This window comes from Natator depressus, chromosome 8, assembly GCF_965152275.1.
Source record: "Natator depressus isolate rNatDep1 chromosome 8, rNatDep2.hap1, whole genome shotgun sequence".
Lineage (NCBI taxonomy): Eukaryota > Metazoa > Chordata > Testudines > Cheloniidae > Natator > Natator depressus.
The window spans coordinates 19903912-19927449 of NC_134241.1; the positions used below are offsets into that span (position 1 = coordinate 19903912).

Genomic DNA, 23538 nt, shown 5'->3' on the forward strand with positions numbered 1-23538 from the left:
TCCTCCCTTCCTTTTCTTTTAACTAATCCCCTTCTGCCTTCCCTTCTCACCCACTCCTGCCATATTTAGCCCGTGAGCTCTTCACGGCAGGGACTAAGTCTTACTATGTGTTTGTACAATGCCTTGCATAATGGGGCCCCAACTGTGGCTGGGGCTCTACTTACCAGTGGAAGACAAATTAATAAAAACCAACATAATAATAATTTAAATAACTGAGAAATGTGAATTTAGTGTAAACCTGCTAGGAACTAGACTGAGACCTCCAAGAAGTCATGAGATGCTCACCCTGACTTTCAGATCCAGGCCCAATTCTCTTCTCATTTATGCGAGCTTTACACTGGTGTAACTTAGCTGGTTCTAGTGAATTACTTCTGATTTATACCACTGTAACTTCAAGAAGAATTTGCTTCCCCCTTCCCCCTCCAAAAAACCCACAACCCTCTGACATAGCCCCTCACTGTATAACTGGTGCAATCAAACTCCTGGATCTGGATAACCCCAAACTCTATAAAAGTTCTAGATCTGGATGTGAACTTTGCAGCTCGGGCTCATCGTTAATGGAGGTGAATGATTCATATCCATTAAACCATACAATTTCCTTTGTATGCTGTATTGTGGTTCCAGGTTAAATTACACACAGCAGACTCTGTTGACTTTTGTACTCAAACCATTCTTTCCAGTTATCCAGTGTCAGAATATAGTTAATTCGTCACCTACACAGAAAATTGTCTGTAGCCTTTGATGTTTAACAATTTAGTTGTAGGATGTGACAATTTACAGGGAAGCTTGATCATGCTGAAAATATTGAAAATGTCTTCATTACTATTCAGAGTTAACACTAATTGCATGGATTGAAGCAATTCACTCCTCTCTCAGATATGCTGTCTCAGGCGCCGTGCAAATACAAAGGAAGAGTAGCAACATTCCACACTATCATGAGCCAGCCTACTTCAACCCTTAGTTTAGAGAACTCGTGATTTATTAATAAAAGGCCTGAGGAACAAAATGCCTTCCTCTCTATCCATGATATTTGCATGGCCTTCTTTCTATGTAGTATCTGCATGCTTCACAATCTTTAATCCCACAACAGCCTTGTAAGATAAGGAAGTACTATTGTTCCCATTTTACAGACGGGGAACTGAGGCACAGAGAGACCAAGTGACTTGTCCCACAGTCACACAAGAAGTCTGTGACAGAGCAATGAAATGAAGACAGGTTTCCTAAGTCCAAGCTAGCACCCTAACCACCAGACCATCCTTCCCCGTCTTCTGCAGAACATAAATGATTCTTCAGGAAATTAAAACCTGTACACATGACTGGAATACAGGGCATATAGGGCTAGGAGAGATCCACCAGGCTGTTCCTTCCTAAATGACCAAGGCCCAGTTAATTCCAGTAGTGATCTTGATTCCTGAAACGTCCACAGGTTTACATACAGTACTGACTATCATCATAGTTTGGGTGGTGAAATAGATTCAAGGTTCTGTAGATCTTGAAAACAAACTCTACTTTCTGTGCAAAATGTATGTTAACTGTCAGCCCCTGCTGCGTAGCAGATACAGCTGTAATTCACAAGTGGGTAACATTTAGGGCTGGTGACAGGGTGCTTTATTGCAGCTTAGAATAAGGAACACCAACCTGCAGAGATAATTAGGCAGTTGTTGCTAGGAGGTTTCAGAGCGGCTTTCTAAAGTTATCCTAAAGTGACGGCTGCTTTGTTGTGATTTTTTTGTTTTAACTTTCATAACTGGGTGCAGCTGGATCAAAATCACTCTGGAAAGGAATTGGATTTTGTTAATCCCCAATTTCCAGTTCCCGAGACAGATATTTTCTGGTGGATGGAACAGCTGAATATGTTTTTGGAAAATTCAAAAATGAATACAGGATTTTTGCTACTATTTAACATCCCTAACATTTGAATAGATTACCCAAATCCAGAGTGTATGTATTTGTATATGAGTATTCATATTTAGACATTTCTGTATATATATACGCACATGATATATACATTCTTTTTCTTCAGCAGTTTGGACATATACCAACAGGTCATATAGCTGGGTGTCACTTTGTTTTGTATAGTCCTTGGTCACCAATCAAAAAAAGTAGATATATATTATAAATATAAACTTTAAAATATCTGTTCAACAATTTAGATAATTTATTGTCATTCAACATTTATTTGGTCTCACATATTTTCTCTCTATTCTTCTAATAAAACAGTAGAATTTGGGCACTATCCCCATTTTACAGGTAGGCAAACTGAGGCACAAAGCAATTAACTGATTTACTCAAGAAGAACCCTGTTGGAGGGAGGAATAGAACTAAGGTTTTTTCTTCACTGCAAAAAAAGTGTGCTTTTATATTGAGGAAGCTAACTCAATGTAAAATCCTAGTTGGAGACGAGGCACTGTAGTTTTTACCTTGATATCAATTATTTCAATGTTGACCATTTCAGCAGATAAATTATGGAAGAGATGAGAGGGAAGCCCATGTGGCAGGGCTGGAGGGACTGTGGAGAGAAAAAGCAGAAGGTAGCAAGGCAGCAGGACACAGAGACAGGGAAGTAGAAGAGAAGCATTGAAAGGAAGGTGGGAAAGGAAGAGAAATAAAGGGCAGAAATAATGGTGGTCCTAAAAGTGGAGTGTATTTTCCTACTGAGTGATGCTGAATGTGACAGTCAGGTACTTAAATAACAATGATAATATCTAAAAGCTAAGTTATCATAGAAAGGCCATATTTGACCCTTGCTTTTTGTGGAAATGTCCCATTAGCATCAGTGAGATCCACTGTGCAAAGAAGTTAATGTGTGTCCTACATTTATGCTCTGGCCCATAGGTTTTAATTAAAAGTAGATTTCAGCCCCCTTCACAGAATAAATCAGCAGGATGAGTAGATAATGTCTTCAAGCTAAAAAAGCAATGATGTCTCACCAAATTTTCCTCCTCCTGAACTTAAAATCCAAGCCTCATTTATCCACCTGGGACCTGCCTTTTCCATGTCTCTGGACCAAATACCCCTGCAGAGTGAGAAAAGTCACTGGGGCTCAAAATCACAGTCAACTGATTTTCCCCAGTGACTTCAAGTGTAATTTGTACATTTGATTCATGTTTCAACAGCTGAATGCTCATTAAGCCCCATTAAAAGAATACTGAAAGCAAGAGTGATGGGGGAGCTAAGTCTAATTACTGTAATGGCATGGGAAGAGGTGGGAGTCCCCGATCTGTCTATGAGCTGTTCCAGGTTCTACCCTACACAAGGCACCACTTTTTTAGCATGGCTGAAGCAGCTGTGTTTAACAGAGATCCTGTCACTGCCTATGGAAAGTAAAGTTCATCAACATGAACAAAAGACCTTGGAGCATCCCTCCTCAGATCTTTATGTCCTAAGGGTGTAAGCCATGAATGATGAGTGTGCTGGGGGTTAAAGTAAGATTTTTTTAAAAAATCACTCTCTAGCAAAACATACAAGAAAAGGGCAGCTAAATCTCTGGCAGATGAGAACACTCTAGGAGAGTCAGCCTCGGGAGTCCTGATTTAGTTTATCTGGAGGGAGAGATAAGGACTCCACAGTACAGCAGCATCTAACAAATGATGCCTGCAACACAATAGCAAGAGAGAACTCTTCATTTTCATTTATTTACTCTGTAGTTAATTTAATGTTCCTAAAAGCAAGGGCTTTTTGCACTGGCTAAAGCTAACAGGACCTAGTGTTATGTATGCTTTCCCATACTCACAGCTCTGTCAATGGGTGCTCTATAAATACCTGGACAAGATGATCTTGTGCCTTGACGCAAAGCACCAATTAAACAGTCGTGCCCTGTGTCTTCCTGTACATCACACTGTTAAAACAAAACAGGGGGAAGTGTTGCCTAGTGGATACAGCAGTGAACCAGGAGATCTGGGTTCTATTCCCAGCTCTGCCGCTGGCCTGCTGGATGGCTTTGGGCAAGTCATGTCACTTCTCATGCCTCAGTTACCTCATCTGTAAAATGACACTGACCTCCTTTGTAAAGCACTTTGAAATTTATGAATGAAAAGTGCTATATAAGAGCTGCATTATTGTTTTAATCCTGGCCCACAACATGCATGGTTTAGTGGCTAGGGTGCTATGTGGGACTTGGGAGATTCAGGTTCAATTCCTTACTCTGCCACAGACTCCCTGTGTGACCTTGGGCAAGTCACCCTCAGTTCCTGATCTGTAAAGTGGAGATAATAGTAGGGGATAACTGTAAAGTAGGGAATAACTGCCCTACCTCACAAGGTGTTGGGAGGATGACTGCATTAAAGATTGAAGTGCTCAGGTGTATATGTACATAAGAAATAAGAGCTATTTCTCTAGACTGGCACTTTCATTGCTATTCCTATCCTGTGCCTGCACACTCAATAGCATTCTATCAGTGCATGTCAGCCCTGACCTGCAACATATCCCTAGAGATCCTGATATTTCAGACCTGGGTCTTTCCTGAGCGGAGACTATCAACTGAGCCATGTGTATGTGGTGAGTTTGTGATGTGCATAGATGGACAACTATGCTGACCCTACTAATTAACTTTCACTTGATATATCCAGAGGAAGAATTTGAATTGAAGTCTTGAGACATGACAGATCAGGAGCTAGTCAAAAGCTGGCCAAATAAAAAGGGCATGTTGAAATAAAAGTTCTGTCATTTTTTTGTGGAAATTTCAGGGGGGAAAAATCAACTGGCTGTTCAACAAAGAACAACTCCCTCTCTTCTCAGCAGAGCTTTGTCTTTGATGCGCCTGGCATAGCTGTGCAAACGAAGAGGTTTAGCAACCTCCAAATTTGTTTTGATTTCACTGGATTGCTTTTCCTCTTTGCTGTTCCCATGTCCCTCGGTCTCGTCAAACTGTCCCCAGTCTCACAAGTCATCTTGGGGCGATTATGACGTACAGAATGCTCAGATAGCTGGCTCAGATTTCTCTCTTCCCAGTACAATGTGTACCTGGATCTCTTTTAGGTTGAGACTGACCTGACTGGTTTATCATTTAAAACCACTCACATGCAACCTTGTTCTTTAATGATTTCCAACATGGTTACATGCTGTTCAGTCGCCAGGGCTCCTACTCCACAATGGGATGGCACCCATTGTTGTTGTTTTTGTTGGTTTGGGTGAAAATATTGCAAAACTCTGATGGATTGAGTAACCTCTCTCACACATCAGCCCCGGAGAAGAGTAAAATCTGGGGATGTTAAATAGCTGCTCACCTTCCCACCTAGCCACCCCATTTGTGTAGGTATGTCTACACTGCAAAAAGAGGTGTGTTCTTAACTCAGGTTAGCTAACCTGTGAGAGCTAACTTGGGTTAAAATAGCAGTGGAGACTCTGCTTTTAGCTTGGGTTAACAGCTTGGGTTCAAGCCCATAGGGGAACCTGTGGTTGAACTCGAGCTGCTAACCTGAATTAAAAGTTGAGTTACTGTGTCTTCACTGCTATTTTATGCAGGTGAGCTAACTCAGGTCATGTATACTCCTTGTACTTGCAGTGTAAACAAAACTTAAGTGAGCATGTACTGTGATGCTTTCCTAGGGTAAGCTTTTTTTCTGGTGAAATGGGGAAAAACAGATGGCTTGAGCATGGGAAAAAAAGCACTGGGGAGGTTTTGTGTAACTGTAAGGAGAGGTGGTTCAGTTCTGGATTTCATTTTAAATACTCCCCTGCCTCCAAGTTTTGGAGTGTTCACACTGTGGTCCTTACCCTTATCAACAACACCCCAGTAGCACCTAGCTTCAAACAGGTGGGGGCTCCAATGTGCTAAGAACTGTACACACATATAACAAATGACAGTTCCTGGCCAACTTTCCACTGAAATTCAGCATGGCCAAAACCAAGTTAATGACCTTTCATCCCGAACCCGCTGCTTTTCCGCCTTTCTCTTTCAGAGGACACCAACACCCTCTCCATTGCTCAAACCCATAATCTTGGCTTCATCTTTGACTCAGCCCTTTCCTTTGACCCAGACATCCAGGCTGTGTCTAATTCTTGCCATATATTCTTGCACAACATCTCCAAGCTTCAATTTTTCCTCTCTGCCCACACTGCTAAAACTCTTATGCAAGCTCTGATCATCTCATGCCTTGACTAAGCAATCTCCTCCTCTCTGGCTTTCGTGCCTGCAACCTCACCCCTTTCATATCCATTCAAAATGCTGCTGCTAAGATCATCTCCTTGTCTTGTTCTGACTATGGCACTGAGTCTTTAAGTTCCTTCATTGGCTCCCTTCCACTGCATCAAACACAAACAGTGGCATTTAGGTACTAATGCAATATAGATGTTAAATAATAACAGAGCTTACAATGTAAAAGGCAAGACATAAAAGGTGGGTGGCACACAAAGGGTTGGGATGTGATGATTGAGCAATGAAATTTAGTGCTCAGAGCGGTGAGGAATGGATTGTACTTGTGCAAATCATCATAGGCACTGCACAGGCAGGCTCTATGAACTCCTCCCCAACACAGTTTAGCTGATGTACCTCAGTCCTGAGCTGTAGCACCTTCTACCATTCCAGTCCTGAAACTCCCACCCAACTCAACCTGCTTTTCCAGTTCTAAGGCTCCATGCAGCTCTGCCAGAATAGCTCTGGTTTCAAAGTAGCAGCCGTGTTAGTCTGTATCCGCAAAAAGAACAGGAGTACTTGTGGCACCTTAGAGACTAACAATTTGTTAGTCTCTAAGGTGCCACAAGTACTCCTGTTCTTTTTGCGGAATATCTCTATCATGCATAGTGGCACCCTCTGCTGTTCCCGTCCTTGGCCTTATTCACATTTTGTGCTTGTGCACCTCTGTCCTTACCTGCAGCATCCCCTGCCTTTTGAGTTTCTATGCCTTGCCTGCTTGCCCAAAAGAATCCTTTTCTACACTCTTACTCCATAGGCTGGCAGAGGCCTGGCACTAGAGCAGGGCAAATTATTGACTTTTTCAATTCAGAGGCTAACCAAAAAAAAACCCCAAAAAAGTTTAGTTTAGGATTGAACAAAATGAAACATTGTGTTTCATTTCTGGATGCTTTTTAACATTTTTTTTAAAAAAGATAAATCTAGCTAAATTTAGAAACAATCATTTCAAAATGAAATTTTCAAAATTCCCCTGTCCCCATTTTTATTCGCCTGAAAACATTTGCCAAATTTGACCCGTATTGGATGACCCAAAACTGTATTTTTTGGCCAGTAAAATATTTATTGAAAAAATTGCCCAGCTCTACCTGGTCCACTCATCTCCTGGCTGGATGGGGAAAGAAGATCTTCCTTTATATAGTTAAAGGGCCACTGACAGATCCTGAGAAGAGCCCTGCACAGTTAGAAGTATGATGAAGTATCATAAGTATGAAGTATCCTCACCTTTCCCTCCCATACCTACAGCATTTGCTTTTCAGTTTGACAGCTCCTCGGCTTAGTTTATTTTCGAGATGGGCTCACACCAACACCCCAGGTCTACCACCCTCGAACTTCAAAAATCATAATCCAAACCTAAATCTGAAGCCAATTTTTTTATTGGCCCCATCTGTGTTATGGGCTAAACCAAAACTCCAGATGTGACCACTCCTGAATTTTGAAGGAGGGAAGGGTTTGAAACCCAGAACTGGAACCAAATTTTGCTACTCAGGCCTATCTCTACTCTGTTTTTTGAAGGCACCAAACTATACCAAGGGTCAAGAGTCAACAGAATTCTAGACTTAAAATTGGGCTTCTGAAGCCACCCAAAAAATTATTATTCCTTTACTACAAAAAAGTGAGATTTTTCAAAGCTGCCTAAAGGATTTAGATGCACTACTCCCATTAATTTCAATGGGAATTGTACATCTAGATTTCCTAAGCAGTACTGAAAATATCAGCCTTAAAGAGATTTTCTGTAGGACAGAAGATAATGCTTCCTGACTGTCTCACAAATGAACCCCAGCAAAAAAATGGGGGCATTCACAATGGAAAATGCGATTGACACTTTGCCATAATAGCAATAGCTGGTAATGCTATGATATGAAACTACCCACCAACTAAACCAAAACCCTCAGCGACACGTGAAAATACCCTCTAGAATTTGAAATATAAGATCAGAAAAACTGTTTAAAGTTTGCTGCTTTCCTGAGGCAGTGGAAGAAATGAAAGGTTGATTAATTTCCAGATCTGTTACTCTGCAGTCTGATAAATACAAAACACACTGCTCTGGGCTCTCACACTAAGATCACTTACAAAGAACGGGTACAAGGTTAGTAGCTGCCAAGGAGAAACACTCAGGTTATGTGGGTAACGAAGACAAGGAGAGGGAATGTACAAAAACACCCCTCTACCTCCTAGACCTTTTGAGCTGACAATTAAAACATACCCTTAGAGCGAAAGCATGGTGGAGTTCCCATGGCTACAGCTCAGCTAAATTAAAGAGCAGTGGCTCAAAAACAATTACATAAAGTCACAACAATGTTCTCCCTTTAGGGAAAGCACTGATTTGCTTCCAGACTAACAAGGATAGCTCTCTCAGATATGGAGGAGTGGTCCCTGCTAGCTTAACACTAGTTTAGCTTTTGGTTGTATCTTTTTTTTTCTGGAACTTACTAGATTGGCACTTGTCAGTCTTAGACAAGTGCCAAAAGAAGAAACTTCCTTCTCAGCAGAGGGACCAGTAACAATTTCAAGGTTTGGTATCTTAAATGACTAGTCCTGAGAATGTCTGAAATGACTAGGTTACAATCTAAAGAACTACAAGAAACTAAACAAACTACTAGAAATCACAATCTATAGAAATTAGTAGAAACCAAAACCATGTAAGAGCTTGGCATTCCAGCTTCCATATGGCCAGCATTAACCTCTATCTGTGAAACCATGACAGAACTCACATGGGTAAAAGCAAGATGGTGATAGTAACAAACTGGCTTTTGAGATCTTTTATGTGTGACCATAAAAAGAAAGAGAAAGAAACACTTGGTTGGACTTCTACTGATTTCAGTGAGAGTTTTGATCAGATCCTTACTTAATATTTATATTGCGGTAGTTGCCTAAGGGCCTCAACAATGGAGGAGGGCCCTGTTGTGCTAGGATCTTTACATACCTACAACAAAAAGAGGTGCCTCAAAGATTTTACAATCTAAGTATAAGATATGAGATAACAGGGGGATACAGACAGACAGGAGGAGCACAAGGACACAGTGAGACAATCCTGGTTATCCTGATAGCACATCAGCTGCCTAACCATTGTTGAGTATTTTGCAGGCTTTTTGGTAGAGGAGAATTTTAAGGAAGGCTTTGAAAGAGGATAATGAGGTGGTTTTGCAAATGTCTACAGGGGGTTCCTCTTATACATAAGGGGCGGCATGAGAGAGGAGCATCAAGGTGCTTGTTTGAAAATTTAACAAACTGGTGATGAAGACTGGAATCTATGGCAAAGCAAATATGGGATTCAGCATCTTAATAGCATATAAGAGATAAAAGGGAGGGAGGGATAGGCCATGAAGGGCCTTAAAAGTGAAGACAAGTAGTTTATGTTTGATGCTATGGCTAACAGGGAGCCAGTGGAGGGTTGCAAAGAGAGAGGTGGTGTGACTGAAGCAACAAGCCAAGAAATGAGCCAGAAAATTGATCCCTGTATCTGTTTCAAGACTGAGATGCACAAAGCTACAGAAAGCTTAAGAGACTAAACATTGTTTAAAACATTAAATGATAGCACCAACTGGCATTGCACATTGTGTGACTCATGCTGCGTGCTGACCTGTCAGGAGCTGGTGAGGCTGATGTGGAAAGTATTATATTGACAGAGAGTTGGAGAGCTGGCACTTGGCTCCTCTCATGGGCATTCGCTGTAAGCAAAACAAGGAGGCCCTGGCCTCCTTGACCAAATGTTTGTTTAAGGCTTAGAAAGGCGGTAGTTATGCACACTCACCAGATAGTTTATGGGAACAAGGAGAAGTGACATTGGGTTCTTTTCCTAGATATTCGCTGGGGCGAGGAGTTACTATGTCACATCAGGCTCCTTTGTGGAGCTGAGCAAATCATTTGTAACAAATCATTTATTAGACAAAGTTCACTTCTTTTGGGGCCAGACTGTAAGAATACAGTGTGCCCTGAGTAGGAGGCAGCATGTAGTTGTGCTGGCGCTGGAGCAGAAGGTTGAACTGTGGCTCAGAGACAGGGTCAGACTATCAGTTTACCTCCGCCTCTGTGCCTGCTAAAATGAGCTAGTCAGTGCACTGGGGATATCAAGTCAAGACTCCACCCGTTCCCTATGCTTGCCCACCCATTCCCTATGTGCACAGGAAAGGGACAAGCAGCCTGTGACAGGTAAGGGTTAAAGACTCCCTGCCAGTCACATGATTCAGCAGGGGATTTAAAGGAAGGATGCTCTTTCCAGGGACAGAGAGAGGCAAAGGAAGAACCTGCAGGCCTGGTCGGTCAGAGGAATTGCTTTGTTTTGGTGTTACTCCTGAGATGGTGTGTTTGAACAGTAAATTGTGCCCTGAAGCATGGGCCTGAAACAGACTTCATCTTGGCATTGGGCTGGAGATAGACCTCTCATTTTCACAGCCCCAGAGAGAATGTAACTTGTGAGGTAGGGAGCCCCCACCGGCACGCTGGGTGAACAAGGATCAAGCTCTGTTTGAAGAATGCCTGTGGATAGATGACATTTTAATCAGATATATTTATTATTCAAAATAGCGACAATGTGCATTTTCTTTACACTGTGGCTTGTTTTCTGATATTCAGTATTCAAGTTGCGATTGTCCACATCACTCATATGCTATTGCTTCTGTTCTGTGATTAGCTGAGTAAAATTATTAGAAACAGTTTTCTAGTGTGAATGCCTGTGGAAAGCATACTAAAGATGACTTTTCCACAAGTACTTAATTGTGTGACCTTAATGTTCACTTTCTGCCAGCATCTGTGCTAGCACAACACAATCGTGTGGGACTGATCACAGAAGGGCACTGAAGACGGCTGGATCGAATAGGGATTTCGCTTTGAATTTATGGCAGCAGAAAATGTCACTCGTATTATTTGCCCATCTGTACTCTTACGTCACGCTTTCCTGAGACAGAGTTTTCTCTTGTACCTTAGTGAATCATAACATGTAAAATGAATATAGAACTGAGGGTGAAATTAACTTGGGCTTTTATATGTTGGAGAGCAGAGGGTGAAATCCACCTCACCAATTTCTCAACCCAGGGCCATGCTGTGGGATGCTGACAGCCTCTGCTGTACCTGCTTATCCCTATGGGCTTAAATAGCGGTGACAGTCATATTGTGCTGGTTGTACAAGATACTAGCTTAAGCACAGAGCCAAAGATCCTGGCCTGGTGCTGGTCCAGCCTCAGTGATGTCTTTTGTGCTGATGTGCGTTCAGTAGGCGGACATCTCAGACAGCCCCTATGCAGGGTTTAACTAACGCAGAGGGCCTTGCACCAGTCCTCCGCACTTGGGTGAGTTTCACATTATGGCGAAGACCCCCAGCTGTACTGGAGCCTTGCCTGGCACGGCTGGAGTAGGGAGGCAGGGCAAATGTGGCTGTATAAATCACTTGTACTTTCCTCTGATCCCCAGAGCTGCTGGAGGCCAGTCTGCCTGAGACTGAAGGAATTGTCTGACTGAAGGAAGAACAACGCAACTTTGTATGATCAGCTGGAGTGGTGATTAATTCATTTTCTTCTAGTATCCCTTTGTCGTGCAAGTTCTTCTCCATGTTTTATGTTGAACTAACCCTCCCCACCACCCCCATTGCTGCCAACACTCATTGGTTATTATTACTGCAGTGAAATCTAATCAGAGCTAAGATCGACTCATTACCCAGAGAAAACGTGTCTCTCAGACAAAGCAGCAATTTAGTCTGAGTCACTGCAGCATCCCTGAGTGTATCCAAAACAATAAAAAACTGGGTAAACCAGTCCATTAGAGACTGAGCTGTCACCTTCTCCTCCTCCCGCACAGTCCCAATAAGAAGCTCAACATATTCTGCCTGCCACAAATATGGCATGGAGCAGGAAAGCCTCCTGCACCTTTTGTTCCCAGAATACGTAATTCAGAGAAAGTCCATGGCCCACCTATTTGTTTCCTCTGCATTACAGCCCTTAAAAGGGGGCTGGGGAAGGGGTGTTTTTAGCACTCGGCAGCAAGCCTATGATGTGCTGAGGATGGTTATATCAGTATCTAGGCCACTGAATGTTGTTTTAGGCCCCAATCCTGCACTCAGTGGTGAGTGTTGTGTGTCACACTGAACCCTGATAAAGCCCATAGATGTTTGACTGAGCAGTGAAATATGGTTCTCCTTGTGCTGTCCAAGGAATAGGCCCCAAATGAGCAGTTTGGGGCTCTAGTACCCCTCTCTCAAATATATGGGAGAGGGGAGGACCCAGGTGAGTGTCTAGACATGAAGTGGTGTGGAAGGAGGGGCATGGGGACTTTAAATACTGAGCTGCTTTTCCCTTTCCTCAGCAGAGGTGGGGGAAAAAGTTATGCTTCTGGCCAACTGCCAACCTACAATGCTGGCTTTGAACGTTGGCTGTCATGGGCACCAATGCCAAGCAGGACTATCTGAAATGGCATTATAACCCAGCTGCAGTTAGTAATATGAGCTGTTTTACAGAGAGATTTTCAAAGGTGCAGAAGGGAGGTAGCAGCACAGTTTGGGCACCTAACTCCCATTTGTGCCTTTGAAAATCTAATAGGGACTCTCAGGAGGAGACAGCCCCGCAGAAGTGCATGTTTACCTACATGCCCCACCAACCTGCAGCGTCAACAATTTGTGATATCTGGTGCTCCTCTTGAAGCCCCAGCTCCTGGATGCTTCTAATTAACTGAGAGTCTCAGCCCCCTGCCGCTTGCTGCAACTGGGCAGTTGTGGGCGAGGTCCCCCCACCAGAGCAGGGCCTGGAAGCTGCGGGGGCGGGACTGACTGGGAGCTCCAGCCCTGGGGCAGAAAATGTCACGGAGGTCAATGGAAGTGATTCCGTGATTTCCATGACCTTCGTGACACAATCGTAGCCTTACGCATGATTACCAGAAATGCCCTGAAAGCATGACCTACGTGCACCCTAAAGCTTTAAAATCAGAAGACAAACAAAAAGAACCCCAAACTTTTTTTTTTTTATATCTCATGACTTTTAGGCCAACGTCATGATTTTGGGAGGCCTCATTCTTGACTTTTAAAGGTTTGGGGGTTGGCAGTAGAGAACATACTTTAACTCTGACCTGAAGGGACCACCTTGAGGTCTGTGGGGAGAGTTCAGTCTCTCTACATAGTCACCCCTGAGCCTTTCTTCCGCAAAAAGTGAGAAAATTGTGGGTGGAACAGCGAGATTCATGCATGTTTGTGAGGTGTTCAGAATATACAAGTCTAAAAATACATTTTGATGGCAACAGCTTTCAGTCACAGGGAGCTGTTGTTGACCACTGGCTAGCAAGTACTAAACATCTCAGTATCTCGCTATAATATGCAATGCCTCCCACGTGAGAGTGGCAGGGAACAGTACACAGAGCTTTGTTTTGTGCCTGTTATAAAACTGCCTCAGGAAATGATTCCTCTTGATCAAGATTTAATCCGATAATGAAGACACAATAAGAATGAAAGTGTCAATTTCAGTTGTGAAATCTGACTGGCTTAATCTGAAGCAGCTTAATCTAATTAGAGCTATTTATCGGAATAAAATAAAATGCCCATTGTATTAAGAATCATAAACAACTGTGTTAAGATAACATTAAGGGGAGAGAGATGCATGATCTAAATTGCTAAAAGCTAGAAAATCCAGGATCACACCTAGGACATCATCTGCCGCTCACTCTGTATTGCAGTGGTCCCCAAACTTTTGAGAGTCATGCCCCCCTTTACCTCTGTCTGCATCCCCCTGAGTCCTGCCAGGGCTGGAAGCGGGGCTGCGGCTCGGGGGAGGGGACGCAGACAGGGGTAAGAGGACCACAGCCTGAACCACAGCTGGGGTGGGGCCAAGAGTGGAGCCCTGGGCGCAGGGCCGGCAGCCAGGGATGGGAATGGAGTCCTGGGTGTGGGGCTACCAGCGGGGTCGCCAGGCACGGGTCTGGCAGCCAGCGCTGGGGCCAGAAGCAGAGCTGGGTGGCACTCCCACCCCACCACCTGTGGGAGCTGGCCCGGGCCTCAGACATGCCCTCCCAAGATGTTCCTCTGTGTCCCCTAGTTTGGGGATCTCACAACATCCCTCTGTGTTAAGTATTATTATCCCCATTTTACTGATGGGGAAATTTTGGCATGGAGAGGTAAAGAGACTAACCCCAAAGTCATACAGTGAGTCAATGGCAGAGCAGGGAATAGAACCAAGGATTTCTGGCACTTCCAGTTCCTTGCTCTAACCTCCATGCACTATACTTTCATAGAAGGGGAGGGGAAGGGGAGTTAAAGAAGAGCAACAGTTCTCAGAAGTGCGTATTATGTCTCATCTCAGTTGAAATTAGACTTTAATCTCCTAGACTTTCAAGTAATTGCATAGAGTATTCCCATTGGTTATAAGGAGTCACATAGCTAACAACCCTGTGAAATGCTTTGAATGTTTGAATGTTGACATTACTTTAATGGGTCAAGTCTTTCAGGGTTGGCAGAGTAACACCAATGACATCAGAGGGAAAAGCCAAGTTGAATCTTTCGACCTGACAGGTTTGCCTGTGTTCTTCCCTGCTTCCTTATAGGTGCTTCTAAAGCTAGATGTTGTGGAAATTTGGATGTTGAAGGACTGAGTTTCTCTGAGTACAGAAAATCTTTCACATGCAACATGACACCACAAACCAGACAAACTCAGCAACATGGAAGCCATTCCATCCATGCACAAAGACATTCTATGTTTCAAATGTATATGGACTAGCCTTCAAAATCCACTTGTAATTAGTTGAGCAAGTCTATCAAAGGTTCAAGACTCATCTCTGTTTCTCATTTTGATGCGGGCTCAAGAAAGCAACACTTGAAGACTTAAACGTCAGACACAAAGCAAACTAGCGCAGGCTCAAGGTCTGGAATTTTGCTTCAAGTTCTTCTCTTAAAATGGTAAAGCTGAATGGACTGTTACCAAAGAAACTGAAAGGAAGCTACTTAAGGAGAAGCTGAGGCAAGAGGAGGAAAGGGGGAGAACAGATAACAAAATTAATTCTCTTCTAAGCGCAGAATTAGAGGAGCTGAAGCAACCCTTGCAGAATGCAATAAGCAGAGAAAGCCATGCTTGAGAAAGTAAAGAGATTCTGAGTGATGGCACCCACCCAAGAATTCTACAAGTACTGCATAAGCAAATCCAGATAAAGACATTTTTGAACAGCTACTCGACACAATTAACAGAAGGAACTGAACTAGAGAAAGCGCACATACAATCCCAGAACAGATGGATTATAAATCTCTGAAACAGAAGGCCCCGCCTACAGAAGTTCCTATCCATCTTTAGAGAACTAGAGACAACAAAATAACTATAGCAACATTTTAACGATAGGGGGGTGTGCATGTGTTTTCACTCACCTTCAGCAGATTGTAAGTCACAAGACCAGCGGTCAGGGGCCTTATTCTCCTTGGGCTTGAACCTGCAAGGTGCTGAGCTCTTTGGCTTTGATCCAGCAAAGCACTTAAAACATACACATCCCATTTTTAATTGCAGCAGCTCAGCTAAAGAAACCATTCATCATGCTCCATAGAGCCCAAGCAGCTCCATGAGTTCAGCAGGAGTTGAGAGTTCTCAGGATCATGAAGGATTGGGCTTTGAAAGAAGGAGTGGAAACAGGCTGTTTGTCCCCCATCAGGACCAAGAAGTTGACTGGAAGTTTAAAGAGGCTGGATCTTCACTAGAAAGAAGGATGGTTAGGAGTCTAAAAGGGTGGAGATGCAGATTTGCATGGGGATGGAGGCATATCCATATGCCTGGGTTTACACTATCTAGCATGTTTTGTGGTAGAATAGCACATATTTGGATGGCAAGGAGAAGTTGAAGCAGATAAGACACTATTGTAGACGCAGCAGTTGAGGAACCAATATGACAGGCTGGGGTTTCCAGGGCTATATAGCATTTGCATAGACATCTTGTGATGGGGGCAGAAACAGCAGGCAGTAGGACCCCTTTAAACTTAGTACATGGACCAGATCTCAGGGCCAGATCTTCCAGTGCTCAGCGTCCTCATCTGGAGGCAGATTTTCAAAAGAGCTGATCAGTCAACATGATGACTAGTTCTTCTGAAAATCTGGCCCAAAGTACCCAAACTACCATTATGCCTGTCCCTCAGGAGGTTCTGCTCATGATGGTGCCTTCCCCAAGTGATTTAAACTACAAGCATTTAGAGACCTCTCCCGCATAATCCAAAGTTTTACTATCAGAAAACTGAATACTGATCATAATTACTCTGGCTCCATATGGCAGTCCCAGCTAGGACACGGCTAGAATTCTCCCCCATAGGGACTTTCAACCAACTGCCAATAATTTCCCAGACTCCCAGTACAAATAAATAAATAAAGCAGGAGAAAAATGAAAATGAAGAGGATACTTGAAATTGCAGAACTGAATTCAGGACATATTTTTAAAAAGCACTGAGGAGAGCATAGTCTGGCCAGTGACACTTCCCTGTCCTATCCATCATTGAGCCGAGAACAGTAATTCCTTGTTTGCAGCCTTCTCTGTTAGAGGCTAAATGTGATTGCAACTGAAGTACATTGATTAACCCAAAATAACTTTCCCTCAATTTGCTGGCTGCTCAGGAAGACTCAGGAGACCTGCTTTTGTTCTGAGCTAGTCATTCAGGAGCCCTGGCTCCAGTCCTTATGTATCTATTGAAACTGAGTGAACCAGAAAAACCCTAGAAACTACACAAGGACACATAGTGCTGTTTAGTTTAAAGCGAGGATTTTTTTTCTGCATCACTTCTGCAATATTTTTAATGGTCTAGTTAAAATAATTTCATGGTTGCAGTTTTTGTTCCTGTGCTTAGCAAAGCAAACTGTAGGGGTTACAGCTGAGAGAGGCATGGGGGAAGGGAGGGGACAATCTCTCCTTCGGCACAAAAAAAGTGCAGCATTTTATCATGCTGCTTACAAAATGATGTGTTTAAAGGGCAGAATTGTCAATGTCAGATGCGAGGCTGAGGTACCTATTAATAAACAGCCTCCGCATCAGAAATTCTTTGTAGACTTTAATCAGGAATTTTCCATAGTAACGCCGTGTGCCTACGGTTAGCTCAGCAACCGTGGTTTAAATTCCACTCCATGGACTTTGAGTTCATCTTTGCAAGCAGAAGAACGCATATAAGATCACGTGAACACAATTCTCTTCACTGGAAGTTAAAATGTTATGTCTTTCTGTTTCTCTCTGTCTCTTCTATTTCTTCCAGTATATTTTAAATAGATGTTGGCTGGAGAGGTGGGATTCAGGTCCAGACTAATTATAGGATGGGGTTTGGAGTTCACTTTGAAACCAAATCTGGGCTGTGATTCAGGTTCAGATTTGTTGGTGTCAAAATCTAAAAAGCTGTTCTTGAAGTCGTCTCACAAGATGATGGTATAGCTGGTCTTGTGAGACTTCCAATATCTTGTGCCAAACTCTCACTAAAATTTCTTTTCTTGCAAGATCTCAGCCATGTTTGAACCAGATCCAGGAAATAGGCCCCTTCTGATTTGGGATCTGGCCCAGAACTGAAAACGTGGGGGAAGACTCAGATCCCAGGATTTCAACCTTAAATATGCCCTCTTGTTCCCAAATTGGGAGAGGTCAATATCCAAGGCCCAGTTCTGTCCCATCTCCAAATTTAACCACACAGCCATTGCACAACAAAAGATACTCAAATATTAGAGGTGGAACAGCTGTAAGTCCAAGCCTGCTTGGGATAAAAAAATCAGCATCAGCTCTTCTGTCAGTGTCTTCCCACCCTCTCCAGATCCGTTTTGGTTTCCTCACGTCAGTTTCATAACACAGCCATTTGGAATGTCATGTAAATGCCTTCTACTCTTTTGAGTATAGAAACCCTCCCACATGTCACTGCTAAGGGTTCTAAGAAGGTCTTAGTATGACTAGAAAAGAACAACACAACAATTCAGCCTCCTTTATTCTCAGAACTTTCACCCAGCAACAGGGATTGTAATCCAAGGCTCTGACCCTGCAACTGACAGTGAATGGGCAGACTGTTGCACCTGCACAGAGCCCCATAGACTCTAGTATGGTTCTGTGTGGACCCAGCAGACATCCCACCTGCTGCCAATTGCAGGTGAAGGGTCCAAACATCAGCCTGCTCCAGGGCCATCTATCTGACTCCCAAGACAACCCACACTACCACAAAGCTAACCTGAGCATTCTTAAACATACCTGTTCCTCAGATACATACATATACCTTTGCAGAAAACTAGTTAGGATATATATGGTACACTGCATGTATGGCACAACCCAAATCAAACCAAATAAAAGCTCTAACAATACTTGGGTTTATTTCCACTCTGGTTTTACTCTGAATTTTACAAACCACAACAGTCTTAACTGCTATGGATTTATGTTTGTGCCAAAAACATTTGCCATGGTCTGACTATAAATAAACCCAATGGACCAAACATCCAGACAGGTTAGGTTCCATGCAAGCCCACCCATTGTGTCTGGGACCCTAGAAATATGAGCGCTGTAGGAATTGTCCTATCAAAGAGTCCTAGGCTCTGCCTCCTGTCTCATATGCCCATTTCAGTGCATTTGAAACAGACGAGAAATAAATGCTACAGAGGGAAGCAGAGATCAAATGCTACACAGTCCCTGTTGGTTTTAATTCTTTTTCAATAGCAAGTATTAATGAATTCAGTGGCAGTGTTTGATCCAGTGCTCAGTGTATCTTGCCTGCAGAGCTTATGGACTGATTGATGGGTAGTTTTCCAGATTTGAACAATAAGAACAACAAAACTAAAGGACCCAACAGTACTTTTGTATAGTAATGTTTAATGGCTCACTGTCCCATTGTGGTGATTGTTCTCTTGGCCTGTGGTGAGAGCCAGTTTTAATCAATGGAGCCCTTTGGAATCAAATGCAGGTATTTACTAGAACGTGACACACAGGACAGTGTTTGTCCAGCTAGCAGTCTGCCTGTGTCAGCTAATGCCCTGTTTGGAAGAGGTTTCTGAGTCTGACACAAAGACATGGATAACCAGACATTTCCTCATCATCACAACTAAAACCTCGGAGTGGACTGTATATATGAATGACACAGATAAACTTTCTCTCTTTAACACCATTAGACTGGCCTCCAAATCTAAAAAACTCCATGAATCAATATTGAGCTTCAGAATTTCAGCAATTTGGGGTGCACAAATAAATGAAGCAGAGAAGCTCACTTTTTGTGCATTTGGTTACCCATCCACTCATTCCCCTCGCTCCTGTGTGAGCTGGGCTGGAAATGAAGGTAAGGCAGGTGAGGGGGGGAAAGAGAAACTCTAAGGTGCCACAGTAGCAGTGGCCCATGAGGTTGGCAGGGAATCTCTAGCTGCTTAAAATTATTAGGATCTCAGAGCTCTTCAAAAAGCAGGTGAAAATATCATATCTCCATTTGACAGACGAGGACACACTGACATGCCAAAGGTCAAATATTGAGTAGCAGAGTCACTAATAAAACCCAGGTCTCCTGACTTCTAGGTTTGTGCTCTATCCCCTGCATGCTCATTGCAAATGATCTACACTGGGTCCAATTCATCATTGTCTATGGCCTGTTTCCACCAACTAAGCTGGATGTAAGTAAGGTGGCGGGGGGGATATAAATCCACCTAGGGGATGCCCCCACCAGCATAAAGGACCACTGCACCAGGCACAAAACCACATGCACCAGCTCTTTGCCAGCTTTGCAGCAGCAGCTCAGGTTGCACAGGGCATTTCAGGGTGAACCAAAGGAGGGTGTTGTGTGCCCAAGGTGGACCTGCAACCCACTGATTCTTCACTCTACAGTGGCTTCATAGAGGCTACTGCAACAGAGGTGCAATTTAGGGCTGCTCTAGTTTGTATGGGTGGCCAAATCAGCCCCTACAGCTGTTGAACAGAGGAGAGGAAAGATGTCTTTTCTCTAACCCTGCATCAGCACAGGCATAAATCTGGCTCACAGGTTCTGCAGTTCCTACGTAGATTGACACAATATTACAACTACTAATTGCTATTGAATACTTGGTAGAGATGTTCACATTTTATTTATAAGGCACCTGTGGACTCTGGCTACCTTATGAAATTTAACTGAACAATAAACCAATTTTAAAATAAAAGAGAAAGAGACAACATGGCCCAATTACAACAGAGTTACTTGATGTTTAAGCTACATTGAAAAGCAGCATCACTGTAAGTTTGGACAGTGAGAGAAACCCAGAATGGGAGGCTGTGAAATTCTTTCTGTTTGTACAGACTCTGCCAAAAGTGCTTTATTAGCAGGTTACAAAGTCTCATAGACTGGAATTTCTGCAGTAAATTGCATTCAGGCCAAGCTCACAAATCATTAGCCATGCAATCTTGTTTATGCTGCTAGTACTTGGAGTTTGGCCTATTACAAAATCAAAATAGCAAGGCTGAATGGTTCTAAGCAAAAAACCTAATGAGTGAATAAGTGGGTAGGCTGGAGGGATGCTCATTTAATGTAAACATGGCCAGAGCAGAGCATGTGAACAATCTTTTTAAGGTGGAAACCCCACTGAATAGCCAGAGAGAGACAACTATTACTGGAGTCCAAATCTGCTAATCAGATCAATGGGAGTTTTGCCATTGATTCCTATGGCAGCAGGAGCAGGCTCATTGCTCTTTACATAAAGCCATTTCCAAATACATGAATAAGATGTGTGAAATCACAAAATTAAAAGTACTTGAAGTTTCCCATTTTGGGAGTTCTCACTGGCAGATTTGTGAGGCACAGGGAACCTACTTACTGGAAGAAATTGGGGCAGGAGGATACCTAGAGGGAAATTCCTCTTAACTGAGCAGAGATGTTGAGCAATCAACCAAATATATGATGGTAAAAGTACAACTACACTGGAGAGCAGTATAGTGACCCACAGACTGCCAGTTCAGCAAAGTCCATCCTGGAGGGTCCACCTAATGAGATTTTTTGAGAACCAAGCATTGGGGGGCTGGTTTGTTAGGAAGGTAGGGAGGAGATCTGGGAAAGGATATTTCACTTCCGGATGGTTCCTAAGATGAAACAGCCTGCTGGAGAAGAGTGTTCTGATTACAGAAGAATCCATCCCACAAGGGGATTGTGTGGAGCTTGACAAATAATACACGGAATAATTCAGAAATGCTTTTTACAATAAACAGGGTGAGCTGCATCTTCTATCCTGTAGGTTTGTATTATCTATTGCTGATGGACTCAGACAATCATCAGTTTATTTGTGCAAGGTCAGACTGATGATCGGTGTCAATTAATGAGATCATTGTGACTAAAAATGTATGCCCCTGTACCTGTCTTTACTATTAGCCTAGTCTCCTATGCCCCTGTTTGCCTGCTTATTCACCAGTTGTATATTATCACAATCCTATATTATGAGTGACACAGATATAGCCATTTACTGCAAAGTCTTTGGGAGAATACACTGTATTAAGTTTATAGGATCACAGAATCAGAGGCTTAGAGGGGACCACAAGGGTGATCTAGTCTAACCCCCTGCCAAGATGCAGCATTTGTTGTACCTAAACCATGTGTATCATTGTGGGCCAGGGATTTTATGCAATTCCTTGGGGGAGGGTGACCATAGCCCCTCCAAGCACTAAGAACATTGGAGGCTAGTTAGGCAAATTCAGTCAGGTTGTAACACCTCCAGAGAAGTACCACCACGTGGAGAAGCTCATGTATACTAGGTCAATTAGGATTCCCCAGGCACCAACAGCCAAAGATAAATATTGGATAAATAGCCTGAGTTTAAACTGACTCAGGACTTTCTTTCTGATCCAGCAAAAAGAGAGGACCTTCTGTCTGAAGGGGGTCCCAATCCTTCCTGGGAAGGGTTGGAAGGACTTTGTCCTATTGAGGCCCCATCAGACAGATGGATAAGCTTCTAGCATGCATGCAGGTTCTTTTATAATTTTTATGTTTTCTCTGTAATGCTTTCACCTTAAGAATAACTGCACTTGCTTATAAAAAGCAATGTGGTAACTCATAACTGCTGGCAAATATGCTGTTCACAAGCCTTTGAAGAGAAAGCGAAGTGCAGACACTGGCCTGTTAGGCAGTCTGACTTGCTGGGAATACCACAGGGTAGGCAGGGAAATGTGCAGCCTGGAAAAACCCCAGTCAGGAGAGAGGGACACACAGGTCTCTGTCCAAGAGAAGAGCTAGAGTGGTGCCCACAAGGGCTCACAGAGGGGGAACACAGGTGCAGTTGCCTTGAACTATGACAATGAGCTCTCTGGGACAGGGATTATCTTTGTGTTACTTCTTTGCACAACGCCAAGTACAACGGGGCCCTGATCCCTGATTGGGCTCATTAGGTGCAACCATAATAGAAATCATAATACAAATTGATAAACATTTGATACACTGTAGCATAAATACTTATTCTTCTGGGACTCAGCACCAGGAAGCATGTTACAGCTATACAGTATTTTCCTGTTGAAAAGTTTTCACCGTATCAGGGAGAAGAACTAATAGTAATACACCTGTGACTCTGGTGACCAATCACACACAACAAAGAGTCAAAGTGTACAATTCCACAACCAATTCATAGACTGAAATTTGTTTGTATAAATTATTCAGTAAACACTCCTGAATACCCAATGACTTTGTGGTAAGCAGGACTGGGTCATGAGTGAGTCACAAGAAGCGATAAAGGCTATATCAATCAGATAATTTATTCACAAAAAATAGTTTGACCAGCTCTAGGACAGTCTCTCATAAGCTCCGGCTAACTTTGCAGAATCCAGGAAATCACCAAGGAAACGCTAAATGACATGATTGGCTAATAGCAAACGAGCCATTGCAGCACTATTCACGTGGATGGAGCTGCACTACCTCTCTGCAGTTTTGTGATCAGTGCAAACCATATACAGCCTCATGTTACTTTCAGTGGTAACTGCATAGAAGTACACACTCTCCTCAACAGAAAATAATTTGGAAATTCTGGCATGTGTGTTCTTGAATGACACATATCAGGCTGAGGGGTCAGAAGTCAGTTTAAACTACAAACATACCATCAGAAAACAGTCAGATCTAAAGGGAACTAGCTGCAATCATACAAAACCTTCCTTTCATTGCAGTGTGTGCCTGCACAGTGTGTTCCCATGGCAAGAGGACGTATTTGTTTCTTACACAAAGATAGTATACCTTTTTTACATTAGTGTATGTTGCATAAACAGTGAGTATGGACTGGAGCAAGTGAAAGGGACCATGTTCATATCAGATCATCAAGGATTCAATATAGGATCTCTTATAAGTTCAACTTACAAAACATATATGCTAATTTTATACTATTTGCATAAAAATGACGGACCTTTTTGTTTAAAGGCCTGAGGGTTCCTGGTGTCCTTGGCGCACACAACAAATGTACCAGGCAGCCTGCAAGCCATTACAGAATATTATACTGCCCTAGGTGACCACTTATTCTGCTGGGCCATAGAGCCAGCCTG

General features: G+C 43.0%; 2 long non-coding RNA genes across 3 annotated transcripts in view; one reads left to right on the top strand and one right to left on the bottom strand.

The window, feature by feature from the left end:
• The window catches only part of LOC141992021 (uncharacterized), a 119045-nt gene that overhangs the window by 17430 nt on the left and 78077 nt on the right, over nt 1-23538 (bottom strand). The gene's annotated exons all lie outside the window — the stretch shown is intronic.
• LOC141992017 (uncharacterized) lies at nt 10048-21175 on the top strand. 2 transcript variants are annotated; one of them, XR_012640514.1, is made up of 3 exons: nt 10048-10282; nt 11540-11625; nt 14648-21175. It is a non-coding gene; the product is annotated as an uncharacterized LOC141992017 (long non-coding RNA). The 2 variants fall into 2 exon arrangements; XR_012640515.1 differs by lacking the exon at nt 10048-10282 and adding an exon at nt 10418-10550.